We start from the raw sequence: 19133 nt of genomic DNA, 5'->3' as shown, positions 1-19133 counted from the left end.
ATTTGGCTTCTTTGGTGGCTTTCAGTTCAGTTCAGTCGCTCAGTGGTGTCCAACTCTTTTTGACCCCATGGACTACAGCACGCCAGGCTTCTCTGTCCATCACCAACTCCCGGAGTTTACTCAAACTCATGTCCATTGAGTCAGTGATGCCATCAAACCATCTCATCCTCTGTTGTCTCCTTCCCTCCCGCCTTCAATACTTCCCAGCATCAGGGTCTTTTCAAATGAGTCAGTTCTTTGTATCAGGTGGCCAAAGTTTTGGAGTTTCAGCTTCAGCATCAGTCCTTCCAATGAATATTCAAGACTGATTTCCTTTAGGATGGACTGGTTGGATCTCCTTGCAGTCCAAGGGACTCTCAAGAGTCTTTTCCAACACCACATTTTACAATCATCAATTATTCAGTGCTCTAATGGTGAAGAACCTGCCTGCCAACGCAGGAGACACAAGAGAAGCAAGTTCAATCCATAGGTTGGGAAGATCCCCTGCAGGAGGGCACAGCGACCCACTCCAGTCTTCTTGCCTGGCTAATCCCATGGACAGAGGACCCTGGTGTGCTGCAGTCTATGGGGTCACAAAAGAGTCTGACATGAGTAAGCCACTAAACAACAACAAATTGCCAAATATTCTATCTCTGCTCATCAGCATTTAATTATTATTGTTGAACTGTTAAAGGATTTTGAGAAGATCATTATTTGACAAAGTACACCCATGGCAGATTGATCTGTGTTCATAGAAGATATTCAATTTTTTTATGATGGTGCTATTTCACTTGTTTAATTTATTGAGCAACTATCATGTGCTGGGTACTTTCCTGGGAGCTGGCAGTTCATGTCTTCTGCATTGAAGGTGGAGTCTTTACCGTCTGAGCCACCAAGGAAGTTTTCTAAATAATATTTATCTAAGAATTCCAGGATTTTGAAATAAAGTATTACTATATGCCAGCCATCAAACTGTTTTTGGAAGCTTTTTAAATTTATTATGAAATAATATTTCTCATGTGTTTGTTTGGCATCCTGGATAGTGAAGATTAACTAAAATGGTGAGGAAAAAAAAGAAAATGTGGAATAGCAACCTGGAGAGAGTTGAAGTGACATTAGATACATTCTTCTTAGAAGCAGGAATAATCAAATCCAGCTTTGCCTCAAGATTCAGATAATTCTAAAACATTTAACTTTCTAAATAGAGGAGGTTATCCCAATTAAGTAAATTATAATTTGTATGGGAGGACCTGATTATAGGAAAAAGATTGCTTTAAAAAAAAACTAATAAATTCCCCAAACAACAATTATATTAAAATATACATTATACTTTTTTGAAGGGTATATAGTGTCTGCTGTATGTTTGGCAATCCTGATCAACCATTTGAGAAAAGATAATCTTAATTTTTGTTAATTAAGGTGACTATAAATCAAAAATAATTGTGATTAGGTAAGTAGCCTAATTAAAGCACAAAAAGTCCCTTGATTAATGTACGTCTGATGAAGAAATATAATGGCAGATATGAAAAACAGCTTTAATTTCAAACCCTTCTGCAACCACAAAATACTTAGTTTTCAAACAATCTGATAAATATAAATTGACATTGTGAAATGACATAGTGTTTTTGGTCAAGGATCATTCTTTCTGCTGCAGAAGGAAGTGGCAACCCACTCCAGTATTTTTGCCTGGAGAATTCCATGGACAGAGGAGCCTGGTGAGCTATAGTCCATGGGGTAGCAAAGAGTTGGACACGGCTGAGTGACTGAGCAGGCATGCATCCTTTCTGCTAATCCAGAACCTAATGCCAGATATTCATATGCTTTCACTTCTCAAGCTACAGAACCTGTATAGAAATTTTGACTCTTCTCAAGATCCAGATATTTGAAGTTACTAAACAGTACCAAAGTATTGATGTCATATACTTATATTTTATGGGTGTAACATGTTATGGCTGCCTCTAATAGGACCTAGAGATCCGTGAAGTAATATTGATCTTCAAATAAATTTGACTGTCATTTTTACCAGCAAAATGAGTGTATGTGGGAAAAGAAGAGAACTGTACCTCAGGACCAGCAATGTATGGTGAACTATAGGCAGGTCTGGAGAACAGAGGAGGGGGGCTTGCTTTTGTAGAGGAAAGGTAAATTGAGGAGGCTGTGGTGGTTCTTCATTGGCTGTAGGTGGGGGCCAGTTTGCTGTTCTGGGTCAGGAAATCTTTCTTCCTGCTGGGATCTGCAGGCTGGGGTTAATTATATGCATGGCAGCACCCTTTTCAGGGCTTCCAGGCTCCAATTTGAATGAAATTTGTTTATTTTCACAGTGCATGTGTCTGCATGCTCAGTTGCTCAGTCATGTCCAGTTCTTTGCAACCCCATGGACTGTAGCCCATCAGGCTTCTCTGTGGAATTTTCCAGGCAAGCATACTGGAGTGGGTTGCCATTTCCTTCTCCAAGAGATCTTCCTAACCCAGGGATTGAACCCATGTCTCTTGTGTCTCCATCATTAGCAGGGGGACTCTTTACCACTAACACCACCTGGGAAACCCTTCATAGTACATAAATATTTCCAAATTGCTACTAGAGTTCTTATATTTTAATTTCTTTTGAAATTTATTAGTGGTTTATGCTCCTGATTTCTGTCGCAGTCTTTCTTTGATTTTAGTATCAACATATCATTGAAATGACCATTTCAAATGATGTAACCATAAGGTCAATGAAATTCAGAGTTCCCATTATAAATTAGCTTTCCCCCAAAGAAGAAAGGACATCTGTTCATGATTTTTCCCAATTAATTTCTATTTTAAAAGAAATGACATTTCCCAAGGAGAGAAAATTTCCAATAAATGGTATTACCTTAAAAGTGGAAATTACAGTAAACTACAGGCATCTGAAATCAAACTAATTTGGGAAAAAAACTCATCTTTCCTCATAGACATATCATTAAGTCATTCTGTCTAAAGTACCATAGGCTTGAAATTAGGTAAAGCAGAGATGCCTCTGGTACAGTTTTCAAATGTGGAACACTTCTATTCTAGATTTCTATTGGATTTGTATAACGACACACCTTAGCTCTCTCTTTTTATATATTTATTTTTTTTGTTGACAAAGTAATGTCTCTCCTTTTTAGTATTTTTTTCCATTTATTTTCATTAGTTGGAGGCTAATTACTTTACAACATTGTAGTGGTTTTTGTCATACATTGACATGAATCAGCCATGGATTTACATGTGTTCCGCATCCCGATCCCCCCTCCCACCTCCCTCTCCACCCGATTCCTCTGGGTCTTCACAGTGCACCAGGCCCAAGCACTTGTCTCATGCATCCAACCTGGGCTGGTGATCTGTTTCACCATAGATAATATACATGTTTTGATGCTGTTCTCTCAGAACATCCCACCCTTGCCTTTTCCCACAGAGTCTAAAACTCTGTTCTTTGTATCTGTGTCTCTTTTTCTGTTTTGCATATAGAGTTATCGTTACCATCTTTCTAAATTCCATATATATGTGTTAGTATACTGTAATGGTCTTTATCTTTCTGGCTTACTTCACTCTGTATAATGGGCTCCAGCTTCATCCATCTCATTAGAACTGATTCAAATGAATTCTTTTTAATGGCTGAGTAATATTCCATGGTGTATATGTACCACAGCTTCCTTATCCATTCGTCTGCTGATGGGCATCTAGGTTGCTTCCATGTCCTGGCTATTATAAACAGTGCTGTGATGAACATTGGGGTGCACGTGTCTCTTTCAGATCTGGTTTCCTCAGTGTGTATGCCCAGAAGTGGTATTGCTGGGTCATATGGCAGTTCTAGTTCCAGTTTTTTAAGAAATCTCCACACTGTTCTCCACAGCGGCTGTACTAGTTTGCATTCCCACCAACAGTGTAAGAGGGTTCCCTTTTCTCCACACCCTCTCCAGCATTTATTGCTTGTAGACTTTTGGATAGCAGCCATCCTGACTGGCGTGTAATGGTACCTCATTGTGATTTTGATTTGCATTTCTCTGATAATGAGTGATGTTGAGCATCTTTTCATGTGTTTGTTAGCCATCTGTATGTCTTCTTTGGAGAAATGTCACGCTTCTGAATAACCAACAAATCATAGAAGAAATCAAAAAAGAAATTAAAATATGCATAGAAATGAATGAAAATGAAAACACAACAACCCAAAATCTATGGGACACTGTAAAAGCAGTGCTAAGGGGAAGGTTCATTGCATTACAGGCTTACCTCAAGAAACAAGAAAAAAGACAAATAAATAACCTAACTCTACACCTAAAGCAATTAGAGAAGGAAGAAATGAAGAACCCTAGGGTTAGTAGAAGGAAAGAAATCTTAAAAATTAGGGCAGAAATAAATGCAAAAGAAACTAAAGAGACCATAGCAAAAATCAACAAAGCTAAAAGCTGGTTTTTTGAAAAAATAAACAAAATTGACAAACCATTAGCAAGACTCATTAAGAAACAAAGGGAGATGAACCAAATTAACAAAATTAGAAATGAAAATGGAGAGATCACAACAGACAACACTGAAATACAAAGGATCATAAGAGACTACTACCAGCAGCTCTATGCTAATAAAATGGACAACTTGGATGAAATGGACAAATTCTTAGAAAAGTATAACTTTCCAAAACTGAACCAGGAAGAAATAGAAGATCTTAACAGACCCATCACAAGCAAGGAAATCGAAACTGTCATCAAAAATCTTCCAGCAAACAAAAGCCCAGGACCAGATGGCTTCACAGCTGAATTCTACCAAAAATTTAGAGAAGAGCTAACACCTATCTTACTCAAACTCTTCCAGAAAATTGTAGAAGAAGGTAAACTTCCAAACTCATTCTATGAGGCCACCATCACCCTAATTCCAAAACCAGACAAAGATGCCACAAAAAAAGAAAACTACAGGCCAATATCACTGATGAACATAGATGCAAAAATCCTTAACAAAATTCTAGCAAACAGAATCCAACAACATTATAAAAATCATACATCGTGACCAAGTGGGCTTTATCCCAGGAATGCAAGGATTCTTTAATATCCGCAAATCTCCCTCTTTTTAAATGCCGTATTTCTTATTTAGAATTTTCAAGTTTCCGACAACTCCAGTAGCAAAGAAATCTGATTCACCTTCCTTAATCCAAAGTTTACCAAATTTATTTGCTGAGAGAATGCTTTTTCATATCAGACCAATTAACATTTTCTGGGACTAGTGTCTCACAGAACAAATGCTACTAAAATACCCGGGCATTTTAGTTGCTGCTGGAATGAAATCCATATCTGATTAACAAAGAGGTTTTCAGTTTTGTAAAACTCAGCGACCAGCTTGGTACTGGCCCAGCAACCTGTTGGACACTCTGAATTATTGATCTTTTAGAGGTCAGCAGTGATTAGTAATTGACTACTCAGGTGGCGCTAGTGGTAAGGAAACCACCTGCTAATGCAGGGGACTAAGAGATATGGGTTTGATCCCTGGGTCCAGAAGATGCACTGGAGAAGGGAATGGCAACCCACTCCAGTACTCTTGCCTGGAGAATCCCATGGACAGAGTATTCTGGCGGGCTATGGTCCATAGCATCACAAAGAGTCAGCCATGACTGAAGTGACTTAGCAGACTTTGAGAACAGACTCAATATATTTAAAAATCCAACATCTTTGAAATTTGACAGTACCACTTTGGAGTGGGCAGCTAAAATGCATATTTCATATTTTGGAGTCTATGAAAATACACTGAATTTAGGGACAGAAATGTACTGAGCAATGCTTAATGGAACTGGCCTTCAATGTGAGAGGGATTCATACTTACTTGCAGAACATAATTTTCTGGGAGCTCCAAGGCTCTTTAAGCCCAAACTTACTTGTTCACATTCTGTCACCCAGTGAAATTCCAACTCTGGCGCTCTCTGACCTCTCACTTGAATTAGAGAATCAAAGCAATCAGGGCATTTTCTACCCCGTGACTTTGCTTCGGCTTTTTCTCTTCCCCCAAATGCCTTTGTCCTTTTTGCCTCAGCCTCCACCCATCAGAATTCTCTGCTGTCCTCAAACTTCCTGACCTCTCTATTACATTTCCCCATTTTCTTCTTGATGGAAAACTATTTGTCCAAGCCTCTATGAGGTCATCCCAATGATTCCTTTCTTTTTACGTCCCAAGGATTTTGCTTGCCTCTTTGTTATAACACATTCTATGAAATACTGTTACTGAGAAATGTGTAATAGTCAACCAACATTGATAAGGCACTTTTAGTAATCAGAGACCATGTTTTACTTTTGAAAAACAGTGTCTTGCACAGAGTAATTACTCAAAATTTGGTGGCATGACAACCTCAAAATTGGCCTTGATCATCTTTTTTGCATTAGGAAAGTCACATGAAAACTCAGATTGAAAATCACATTCTGAGTTTCTGTTTATTAGTCTTTTACTGAAATACATAGGTGACTTCACATGTGAACAGGTATTTCTTTCTTAAGGACACAAGCATTTTTGGTATATTTTCCTAATTCACTTAATTGGTCACTTAATTCTGGACACTGTACAGCTGGTTGAAATTTTTTAATAAAATGAAAAGGCAATATGATACATAACGATTATGTAGTCAAATTTTGGTTTTTTATTCCCTCCAGATGTTGTTCTTCACTCATTTCTTTTAGTGGTTAGAAATTGTTCTTTTCTTAAGGAATTCCCTGGTAGTCCAGTGGTTAGAACTGTATATTTTCATTGCCGAGGGCCTGGGTTCAATCCCTGGTTGGGGAATAAGATATCATAGGCCTTGTGGTGCAGCCAAAACAAATATTCTTTTTTTTTTTTTTTTTTTTTGACTTTTTACTTTTAAATAATTCCAGATTTACAAAACTGTTTGAAAAATATTGCAGAATTTCCTTATAATTTCCAACCAGTTTCCCCAAATGTTAACGTCTTACATAATCAGGATACAATTCGTAATACCAGAAAATTAGCACTGAAGCAATTCTATTACATGTTCCATAAGCCTAGTCATGTTTCTTTAGCTGTTTCACTCAGGTCTTTTTTCGTGGTTCAGGATCTGATCTTTAAATCACCTTGCTCTCCTCCAATCTGACATATCCTCAGTCTTTCTTTGCCCATTAACATCATGATCTTAAAACATTCAGAGAGCATATGCATCAGTGATTTTTCAGAATATGAATCTCAGGTTGTCTGATATGTAAACAGTGACTATATCCTTTGAGAAATATATTCATAGTCTTCTGTGAGGATTATTTGAGTGGAAAACATTTGTTTCTCCAAATGTTTTGCTGAATCATAGACTTAGTTTACATGGTATAAGAATGAATATTTTAGAGATTTTTTTAAAAAGCAGAGAAGTCTTATTTTTCTTCTTTGCAGGTGATTTTTCCTGTATAATTCCTTTGAAACACTTATGTGTTTGTTCAACATGAAAGTTTTTTTTTAAAGTCATACACATTATGCATTTTCTTTCTTAGTAATCAACAGGTAGATAGTATCAGATAAGTCAAGATGTTGAAATGTAATTGTTTGAAGTGATCCATTCATTGCCCTGGTTGGAAAATCTTGGGCTTGATTGGTATACCTCTTCAATGAATACCAAAGTCACACCTAAGATGTACTGTTTTAAATTGATACGGCTAAATATTTTTGTAATGCATGTCCCTCCTTCTTTTCTAATGTTCCCTACACTCTGGAAAACTTTTCCACCCTGATTTTTGATAACTTCTCCACTCATTTTGACCAATTCCTGCATTGACCAATTTACTCTAGCCTGGTTTCCCTCCATACCACTTCACTGAAACTGTTCCTTTAAATAGGAAAGATGACTTTCTAAAGCTAAAGTCTGCTAAAGCAGACTTTCTAAAAGCTAAGTCTGCTACTCATGTGCATCCTTTAACAATGTTGGCTACTCTCTTCTTTCGTGAAATGTTTACCTTCTCATACTATCTGAGATACATTCTTTCTTGGCTCTCCTGCTACTTCCCAGAATGCTTTTCTTATTCTCTTCCTCTTACTTGCATTTACATAGAGGTATTCCATAGGTTTATTCTTTAACCATACCGTGCACATTCTCTGGACTGTCTCAAAGGCTCCCAGAGCTTTAGTTATTCCCTTTGGGCAGATGACACAATCTTTAATTTGGATATCCATCCTGATCATAATTTCCCATAGATACATCCAACTCAATTAGCTCTCAAACAAAATCACTGATTTCCCCTTTAACATGAACTTCTTACGTCTCCTAACCTCCTACTAAACTTAGGTTGAGCTTAAATCTACTCATTAAGTTCTCCCAACACATGTTGTCCACTGCCTCCTAATCTATACTATTCTCTTTATCTAGATGGTTGTTCTTCTCTCTTTTCATGTTTGCACAGATGTTTTTTAGGTGCACTTTAAACTTTACATCAGTGCTGCCTGCTTTATAAACTCAACAATAATTTAAGATTCTTGTGTTTATAATTAGCTTTATTGTTTTATGTTTTATTGTTAGTTGTAGACATGTCAGTATTTCTTCACTGGAGTATAAATCCTTCAAGTGACATTTGTGGTCCTCATAAGGTAGCCCAGTGCCTTACTTACATAGAGATTTGTTGAAGTGACTTGAAATGAATCACTCCTGGCTTCTTGTTGTAGTTTTGGTTATTTGTTTTGTTTAATTTTGTTTAGCCAGCCATGCAAACAGCATGCTCCTCTCAGGTATGATAATGTCACACTGTAACATGGAGGCATTAGTATTTCTTTTTTATTCATTCATTCATCCATAATGGGGACATAGAAAATTAGAGTGGAAGCAGCTAGAATTGCCTAGAAAACATCTCAATTACTCAGAGCAATATCTTGGGCAGTTACTAAATTAACATTCTTTATATCAAACACAGTGTACTGAGGTGGGAAACACAATCACATACTTGCAATTTACTCTTATTCCCATAATGATCTGCAGATCAAAAAGGTATGTGTTCTGACATTTCATTTTTGAAACTCGATGCTATGGTTGTTTAATTTATCTAATTAGGACCTCTTAGCACCTCAAATAGGTACTTTATAAAACACCACCACCACCACCCAGCTGTTAGCCTAGGAACAAAAGAATAAATCCAAATTTAACACTTCTCAAAGGTGAATCTGTAACGTTTTGATGTCTTGAGAGCATTTGATAACAATTTAGTGTTCTTAGAAACAGTATACTAATTTGTTTATTGTTTCCAGACCTCTTAATAAATTTTGAAAATAGTTCTTAAAAACTGAACATTGTTTGGGTAAATATTTGTAGGAATATGCATAAGTATAATCTTTTATAACATAAAGCTACTTTTCAGGAGTTCGTGGCTGCTTTTGAGAAAGAAAACTGTTGATGTCAGGATCTGAAAAGTGAAGAGAATGAAACACAGAATATGGTAAGTGACTTGCAGATAAACTATTTCAGCCTCATCTAATCTAATGCTCCACTGTATAGTTATCATCTGTAAGTTGTGTACATATAAATGCATCCTTGTGGTGGTCACTGTTGCAACCAGTTGTGAGATATGACCACAGTGGAATCAAACTCCGTCTTCTCATTTACATTTATTTCGATAAACTTGTTGTAACAGACACGTGGCTATCAAACATGACAGGAGATTTTTATTCTGATTTTTAATTGGGGAGAATTTGAGATGGCTTGTAAGATTGGGGCACTCATATTTGTGCTTTGGTAACTGTGGAGTTATAGAAGATAGCGTTTAGGGTCAAGATCTTGCTTTATACAAGAGCAAAGGCTTTCCAGTTTCTTAAAATTTGGCTATACTTGTTATTCAAACTATTCAACATTGACATGCAGCAGTTAAATAAATCTATCTTGATGCTTAAAAGGCTTTTTAAAAAGTAGTTTACAAAAAGCAAGTTGGTTTTCCTGAGTTTATAGAATCTCTAGTGTTTGGGGTTATTCCCTTTTCTTGTTGTGTTTTCTATAATTGTTAAAGGTCCTTTGCTCATTCTATTCAGAAGACACTCTGTAGGGCTTCTTAGGGGATGTGTTATAGGGGGCTGAAAGAACAAAGGAAAGACAGAGGAAGAGTGTTCCGGAGCCACTTCTGGAGCATGAGTAGAGACACGCTGCTGCTCTGTACTCTGGGCAGTCCTCACCATCCCACCCCACCCAATGCCCAATGAATTCTTTCATGTTCATGGTGGCAGTGGCAGGAACCAGATTTTTCCTGGGCTGGTTTCCTAGGAACTGTCGGCTGATCTCATTTTATTTAGTTAGGATCATTCTTTTAGACTAGGATTTCTTAAATTGGGATCAAAGAGTAAGCTTTATATAAGATTATTTGCAATCCCTCTGAAATAATATGTAGTATGCTGTGTGTATATTCTTTTATCCTGTGGAGATGATCAATAGGTTTTTATCAATTTTTAAAGGATCTTGATGACACAAAAAGTTTTTATCTAGCGTGGTTCTATTAATTTAGAGCAGATGTGATTAAAGAATTTGAAGGAAGTATAGAGATTTTATATCCACATTTTTATTAGTATTCCAGGTGGTGTTGGCTGTAAGTTTTCACCTTCATGACTCCTTTTTAATTATAAATGTTTTTAGAGAAATAAAAACTATTCAAAAGAGTTTTGTTGGTGCTTTCCCTTTCGTCATTCTCTAAGTCCTGAACCAAATTTAAATAGTTTTTCTTACAAATTAAGAAAAACATAAAACTCCACTGAAGTTTGCTTTATAGTCACTTTACAAACCTTCACATAGACTTTTTTAAAATTTTTTTTACATAGACTTTTAGTTATTATATGACTAAATGTGTATATTTTAAAAGACATCTATTATTTTTTTGCATTTTCTTCCAGTATTGAACCCTGTTATATGAATATTGATCCCTGTTGCCTCCAGAGTTCTATTCTGTTTGTTTTGTTGTTTTTGTTCACAGTTGTAAGTAGGAAAAGCAGTTCTGATTGGGTCACAATTTTTCTTCATTTTTCTGGAGACTATGAAAAATATTTGCTCTGCTTCCTGCACAGAACATCTACCCCTGGTAGTATGGACACTGTGTCACACTTCCATTTACATTCCTAAAGTTATTTATTCCTTGGTATTCCAGCAGCCAATTTTATTTTCACTCAACTCTGTTTGTTAGGAGATTCTCAGTTAGCCTGTATATATACCAAATGATAACTGATTTTATCTTTTTCACTAAATATGCAAGTTATAAAGGAATAGTACAGATATTTTGAATTTTTTTTTTTTTTTGATGAAAGGGAGGAGAGAGGTTATCCTATTTTTTGATGAGCCCAAGAAGGCCTCCCATGCCAGCCCACATCTCCATTTGATAGTGAATGTGTTTCCCACCTCGATGACATCTGAAGCCTTTTAGCTTTAGTCATTGCACCACAATTATTTTTTCTTCTCTTCGTGAATCAATTTTCCAGAAGAAAAAGTTGAAATTTGATAAGATCAATGTAGAAAGCCAAAAGTTGCTCTGAGTTACAGTGTTATTTCTCAGCCAGATGCTTGTCTCTTCTGCCCAGCTGGAAAATTTCTCTGTGAGCAGGGATCTCCTTAGTTCCAAGAGGGATAAGCAAAATGGGATGAAAATATATCTGCTGCTACATGGATGACCCCACTCACACTGACTTTGTCAGTGAGTTTTCCTTAGAGTCCTTGGGGGAATGCTTTGCCTAACCACCTAGCCCAACATTTAGGATTTACTTTTAAGATGGTCAGTTAATATTTCTTAGACATAAACTTTTGGCCAGAGTAACTGGAAACTTGAGTTTATTAAACTTTTACATACTTAACTATAGTCTTCAGGGTATTTTAAACTCAGCCATTTGACTTCAGACCTACTTTTTTACCCCCCAAAATATACAGCGTGAAATGTTTGAGAAGTAATAGGATAGAGTATCTTTTTCAAGTCCTTCATATCTTATTTCATCCAGATAATAAAGAAAAATATGCAGCATTCCAATGATTAAATATAATAGACATCGCTCGAAGCTTGAATTTCTAGGAAAATTAAAAAGAAGTGGTAATGACATGGAATTTAGACACCTAAATACCTAAGCTAATAATATGTATATAAATGTGTGGAAACCTAGTTTGAAAAACAAAAAAATATAGATATGGAAATGACTTATGAGAACTTATGGAACAGTAGGAAACTTTTTAAAAAATGATAGCACTATGCATGTTCTGACTGGAGATTTTCCATAATGTATTTTGGGGGAAAAGAGAAATCAATCAAGTTTAGCATAAATATTTATGACAAAATCTCTCTTCTCACAGAAAAACAAACATCTATATCAGTCATACTTTAGCATGTATACAAAATATAATTTTAGTCCATTTGGTTTACAAAAACAAAAGAAGTCAGCATACATTTGTTCATGCAGTGAAAATGTCTTCAAAACACACATAGATTAGTAGTTATATTAGGGGAACAGAATGATTAGTTCAGTTCAGTTCAGTCACTCAGTCGTGTCTGTCTCTTTCCGACCCCATGGACTGAGGAATGCCAGGCTTCCCTGTCCATCACCAACTCCCAGAGCTTCTCAAACTCATGTCCATCGAGTTGGTGATGCCATCAAACCATCTCAAGCTCTGTCGTCCCCTTCTCCTGCCTTCAATCTTCTCCAGCATTATGGTCTTTTTTAATTAGTCAGTGCTTTGCATCAGGTGACCAAAATATTGGAGCTTCAGCTTCAGCATCTGTCCTTCCAATGAATATTCAAGACTGATTTCCTTTTGGATGGACTGGCTTGATCTCCTTGCAGTCCAAAGGACTCTCAAGAGTCTTCTTCAACACCACAGTTCAAAAGCATCAATTCTTTGGTGCTCAGCTTTCTTTATAGGCCAACTCTCACATCATATATGACTACTGAAAAAAACTGTAGCTTTAACTAGATGGATATTTGTCAGCAAAGTAATGTCTCTGTGTTTCAATATGCTGTCTTTGTTGGTCATAACTTTTCTTCCAAGGAGCAAGTGTCTTTTAATTTCATGGCTGCAGTCACCATCTGCAGTGATTTTGGAGCCAAAATAAAAAGCCTCTCACTGTTTCCATTGTTTCCCCATCTATCTGCCATGAAGTGATGGGACCAGATGCCATGATCTTAGTTTTCTGAATGTTGAGTTTTAAGTTAACTTTTTCACTCTCCTCTTTCACTTTCATCAAGAAGCTCTTTAGTTTTTCTTGACTTTCTGCCATAAGGGTGGTATTATCTGTATATCTGAGGTTATTGATACTTCTCCTGGAAATCTTTATTCCAGCTTGTGCTTCATCCAGCCCAGTATTTCACATGATGTACTCTGCATATAAGTTAAATAAGCAGGGTGACAATATACAGCCTTGGAGAAAGGAAAGAAAGCTATCTTATTTTATGCTTTACACACTTCTATTTTACTAGATATTTTAACCTCAAGAAAGTATTACTTTTATATCTTAAAAGACTCATCCATGATATTTATTAAGCAATTTTTCAGATGTTTGTTTGTGTTGCCTATTATTTGGTGGCCTTCTGTTTAGCAATATTTATTTTTTCAACAGAAATGAATGAAATAACATTGCATTTGTGCTATATTATTAGATTATATAAAGTTTTATTCTGGTAAGAATCTATGTTATATTTTTGCCTTCTTATCTCACAGGACGACTCATTTTCTTTTTCTCCTGCTGGTTAGGATTCTTGAGACATTACTTTCCAGTGTCTCATTCATCAGTTTTCTTTTAGGTTCAGCTAAATTATTATCAGAGATTATTTGTTTCCCATGCAAGGCAAGTTTTCAACATGGTCTCAATTTTACTTATTGTTCCTATACCTTCCACAGATGCTGAGCTTGAGCTAGTATCAATATTCATACATAATTTTGTGTGTGTGTAAGGAACATGAATATATATGTGTAGTTATAGATTTTTAAAAATTGATTTATATATATATTTTTAAAAGTCATAACAGAAGGTTTTACTTTGACTACCTGATGTGAAGGCTGACTCATTGGGAAAGACCCTGATGTTGGGAAAGATTGAAGGCAAGAGAAGGGGACGACAGAGGATGAGATGGTTGGATGGCATCATCGACTGGTTGGACATGAGTTTGAGCAAGCTCAGGGAGTTGGAGATGGACAGGGAATCCTGGCGTGCTGCAGTCAATGGGGTCACAAACAGTTGGACACAACTGAGTGACTGAATTGAACTAAAACAGAAGGGAATACTAAGAGTACAGACATTGCCAACGTTAATGGATGAGAAAGTTGCATTTGCTTTGGGAAAGACAGTGATTGCCTGAGTTTTAGCTCCTATGTGAAAATGTTATTGAGTCAGTCATATCTGACTCTTTTTGACCCCATGAATTGTATCCTGCCAGGCTCCTCTGTTCATGGAATTCTCCAGGCATACGCTGGATATGGTGTACTGGAGTGGGTAGCCATTCCCATCTCCAGATGATCTTCCTGACCCAGGGATCTAATCCAGATCTTCTGCATTGCATGCAGATTCTTTAGCCAGATTCTGAGCCACCAGGGAATCCCTAACTGCTATTTGGATGTCAGTTAATAGGAAAGTTACCATACAAAAAGGGAGCCACATTACTGAGCCAGTAATGAGAAAGGGAGAAAGAGAGGGAGAGGAAGGGAGGAAAGAGAAAGAAAGAATGAAAGGAGGGAAAATCAGGAAAAAGGGAGAGAGAAAGGGAAGGAAGGAAGGGTGGAAGTCAGGCAAGCAATGGAGGAAATTTGTGTGTAAACAAAGGGCACTCAGAAGGTTTCTGGTCCAGTGTGTTTCCTTTGCTTATTCCACAGATTAGATTGTCAAAGCTCAGCGTCTCTCAGAAATCGAGGCTATTAGCCATTCGCAATTTACTTTGAATTAATTTAATCAGATTAGGATTTTGCTTAGAGCCTGCCAAAATCAGCCAGCATGAGGAAAATGGAGTTTCGAATGAAAAGTGGAACTGACAAGAGAGCTTGATTTTGAAGCATGGAGCTGCTGTTCCAGGAGGAATGGATGTGGGGATTTAGTGGGTGAGGAGAGCCTGGGGCAGCCAGAGGGCAGCAGGAGGGCCCTGGATGCCCACGGGCTGATTAGGAGAGTTTACCAAGAGGTGAGAAGTTTCCCAAGACAAACAGCATGCTTTGTGCTCTGGCGAAGGTCCCTGGTGGCAGCGCACATTCTTGATATCTGCTCTAGTTACATTTAATCACAGTGATATTATTTGTGAGCTTTAGAGGTACCGCGTTCTCTGAGAGGACAGCTGAAGGTTATGGGTTTATACCTAGGTGTCTGTTGAGTTTTATGTCCCACTGGTTTTGCTTGTAGCCTAAAATGTATTACAGTTTAAACCTTTGCTCATTGGGCTAATGTAACATTAATCATGTTTTTAGCAGACTTGAGATTTTCAACCCCGAAATTTTGTCAGCATTCCATATGTCATGTTTCACATGGGCCTTGTGAAGTGTAGACTAGATGTATCAGAACTGAAACAGGCTTTTCATTCCCACTGTTGAGCCTTTCAGACTTCTCAGAAGGTTATAAATTTGAAATGTAATCTGCATCATGGTGTGGGAAACACTGTGGTGAGAGATCTGGCCAGATGAAAGTGCAAGTCTGTTTGCCATCAATGCCTTTTTCCTGAGAGATCCACATTCCATTTCAATATATTTTATCTCTCCCAGTTCTCATGAAAAAGTTACTACTAGAATACATATATATGCTATCTAATATGAGTGTATGTATGTGATATATATATATATATACATGTATATATATAACGTGTTAGGATATCAAATTCAACTTTTATTACCATGACTACTTTGTTTTAGATGCCAAAAAAAGTTGTACTAACAGTAAACATTTAAGAAGTTATAGTTCCATGAGCCCAAAGCAGGTGCTTTAGAAAGTGAGGAAGATTATATTTAAGAAAAAGAGCTAAGATGGCAGAGGAATAGGATGGGGAGACCACTTTCTCCCCCACAAATTCATCAAAAAGACATTTGAACGCTGAGTAAATTCCACAAAACAACTTCTGAATGCTGGCAGTCAGGCACCCAGAAAGGCAGCCCATTGTCTTCGAAAGGAGGTAGGAAAAAATATCAAAGATAAAAAGAGAGACAAAAGAGGTAGGGACAGAGATGCGGCCGGGGAAGGGAGTCTTTAAAAAGAGAGAAGTTTCCACTTCTGGGCATACACACTGAGGAAACCAGATCTGAAAGAGACACGTGAACCCCAGTGTTCATCGCAGCACTGTTTATAATAGCCAGGACATGGAAGCAACCTAGATGCCCATCAGCAGATGAATGGATAAGGAAGCTGTGGTACATATACACCATGGAATATTACTCAGCCATTAAAAAGAATTCATTTGAATCAGTCCTAATGAGATGGATGAAGCTGGAGCCCATTATACAGAGTGAAGTAAGCCAGAAAGATAAAGAACATTACAGCATACTAACACATATATATGGAATTTAGAAAGATGGTAACGACAACCCTATATGCAAAACAGAAAAAGAGACACAGAAGTACAGAACAGACTTTTGAACTCTGTGGGAGAAGGTGAGGGTGGGATGTTTCGAAAGAACAGCATGTATATTATCTATGGTGAAACGGATCACCAGCCCAGGTGGGATGCATGAGACAAGTGCTCGGGCCTGGTGCACTGGGAAGACCCAGAGGAATCGGGTGGAGAGGGAGGTGGGAGGGGGGATCAGGATGGGGAATACGTGTAAATCCATGGCTGATTCATATCAATGTATGACAAAACCCACTGAAAAAATAAATAAATAAATAAAGGGAAAAAAAAAAAGAGAGAGAGAAGTTTCCAAACACCAGGAAACACTCTCACTGGCGAATCTGTGGCAAGCCTTGGAACCTCAGAGGGCAACATAACCGGGAAGAAAAATTAAAAATTAAAGCCCACAGATTATGTGCCTAACGGCAACTCCCAGCAGAGAAGCAGCGCAGACACTTGCATCCACCACCAGCAAGCGGGGACTGGACAGGAAGGTCTGGGCTGCATTGCTTAGGGTAAGGACCGGGGCCTGAATGCCCGAGGGCAGTCTGAGGGAACTAGCCTGAGATAGCAACCCAGATTGTGGGATAGCTAACCCACAAAAAGTCCTAACCTAAGACACTGCCAGGCCCGCTCACAGCACAAAGGACTGAGCAGAGCTGGCTGGCTTCAGACAGGACCATCCCCCGCTGAGACAGGCAGGGGAGGGCAGCCAGAGCCGGCAGGGGGCAATCGCGGCCCCAGAGAGGCATCCGATACCCAACTGTAAGCAGACTTCTCTGCTAACCAAGACTTCTTCGGATTCTGGACGGTTAACATCCGCTGGGAGAGTCGCAGCCAGAGATCAGCGCCCCAGAGGAGACACACAGAACACCTGAGAAGGCGCACCCATTGTACACCCAGAAAACCCAGCGGCTGGGACGGGGGAGGCAGTAAGCCGCAGCCCCAACTGGGGGCGACCGCGCCCGCCAAGCACCAGATCACCTGAGCTTGCTGGGACCTGGGCAGGGCACAACCAAGTCTGCGCCTTTGTGGAGTACCCGAGAACCTGAATCTGCGCGGCTTAGACCTGGGAAGTGCACGCAACCGAGGGCCCGCCTCAGACAAGTTCTGGCAGAGCAACCTGGAGCCTGAGCAGTGTAGATGGGGAAAGCCCACACGTGTGAGCAGGGACAAACCCAGTGTGGCCGAGACACTGCGAGTGCTCCCCACAGACACCAGTGATGTTTGTCCGCAGTGCCCCTCCCTCCCCACAGCACGACTGAACAGTGAGCCTAAATAAGTGACCACCATCGCCCCCTTGTGTCAGGGTGGAAATTAGACACTGAAGAGACCAGCAAACAGAAGAAGCTAAAATAAACAGAGGGAAGTGCCAGGTATAATAGATTAAAACCCTGCAGTTAGCACCGACTACATAGGAAGAGGCCTATAGATCTTGAGAAGTTTAAGCTGGATCAAGGAACTATCTGAAAATGAACTGACCCAACACTGTCCACACAACACCAGAGAAAGTCCTAGATATATATTTTTACTATTATCATTTTTTAAATTTAAAAAAATTTTTGTCTTTTTAAAGTTCTCTATTACTCCTTTAATTTTTCATAATATAACCTACTATTGCTTTGCAAAAAAAGGACCCTATTTTTAAATCAAACTTCATGTATATATATTTTATAATTTTTGTGACTTTGTTTTTTTCTTTAATATTGTATTTTTGAGAATCTAACCTCTAGTCTAGATTTTTAATCTTTGCTTTTTCGTATTTGTTATCAATTTTGTACCTTTAAGAACCTAATCTTCAGTACCCATTTTTACTTGGAAGCAAGATTACTGGCCCGATTGCTCTCTCCCCCTTTTGATTCTCCTTTTTCTCCACCAGGTCACCTCTATCTCCTCCCTGCCCCACTTCTCTTCTCTACCCAACTCTGTGAATCTCTTTGTGTGTTCCGGGCCGTGGAGAACACTTAGGGAACTGATTACTGGCTGGATCTGTCTCTCTTCTTTTGGTTCCCCGTTTTATCCTCCGGGCCACCTGTGTCTCCTTCCTCCCTCTTCTCTTCTCTGTGTAACCCCGTGAACATTTCTGAGGGAACCAGACTGTGGAGAGCACATAGGGAAGTGATTACTGGCTAGCTTACTCTCGTGCCTTTTGATTCCCCCTCTTCTCCTCCTGATCACCTCTATCTCCCTCCTCCTTCTTCTCTTCTCCATGTAACTCTCTGTGCCTCTCTGGGTGTCCCTCACTGTGGAGAAACTTTTCATCATTAACCTAGATGTTTTACCATCAGATGGAGAAATCTTGAGGCTTCTGTAAGAATAAGACTGAAAACCAGAGGCAGGAGGCTTAAGTCCAAATCCTGAAATCACCAGAGAACTCCTGACTCCAGGGAACATTAATCGATAGATGCTCATCAAACGCCTCCATACCTGCACTGAAACCAAGCACTAGCCAAGGGCCAACAAGTTCCAGAGCAAGACATACCACACAAATTCTCCAGCAACACAGGAACATAGCCCTGAGCTTAAATACACAGGCTGCCCAAAGTCACACCAAACCCACTGACATCTCAAAACTCATTACTGGACACTTCCTAGCACTCCAGAGAGAAATCCAGCTCCACCCACCAGAACACTGACACAAGCTTCCCTAACCAGGAAACCTTCACAAGCCACCGT

General features: G+C 38.7%; 1 long non-coding RNA gene across 1 annotated transcript in view; it reads left to right on the top strand.

Annotated features, from left to right (window-relative positions):
• LOC133049967 (uncharacterized) overlaps window positions 1–9362 on the top strand; it is a 95737-nt gene extending 86375 nt beyond the window's left edge. Inside the window, exon 3 of the long non-coding RNA XR_009691502.1 lies at window positions 9290–9362. This is a non-coding gene — a long non-coding RNA (uncharacterized LOC133049967). The remainder of the gene's footprint in view (window positions 1–9289) is intronic.
• The last annotated feature ends 9771 nt before the right edge of the window (window positions 9363–19133 follow it).

This window comes from Dama dama, chromosome 31, assembly GCF_033118175.1.
Source record: "Dama dama isolate Ldn47 chromosome 31, ASM3311817v1, whole genome shotgun sequence".
NCBI lineage: Eukaryota > Metazoa > Chordata > Mammalia > Artiodactyla > Cervidae > Dama > Dama dama.
Note: the sequence above shows the minus strand (reverse complement) of the source record. Positions and strands in the feature narration are given on the sequence as shown.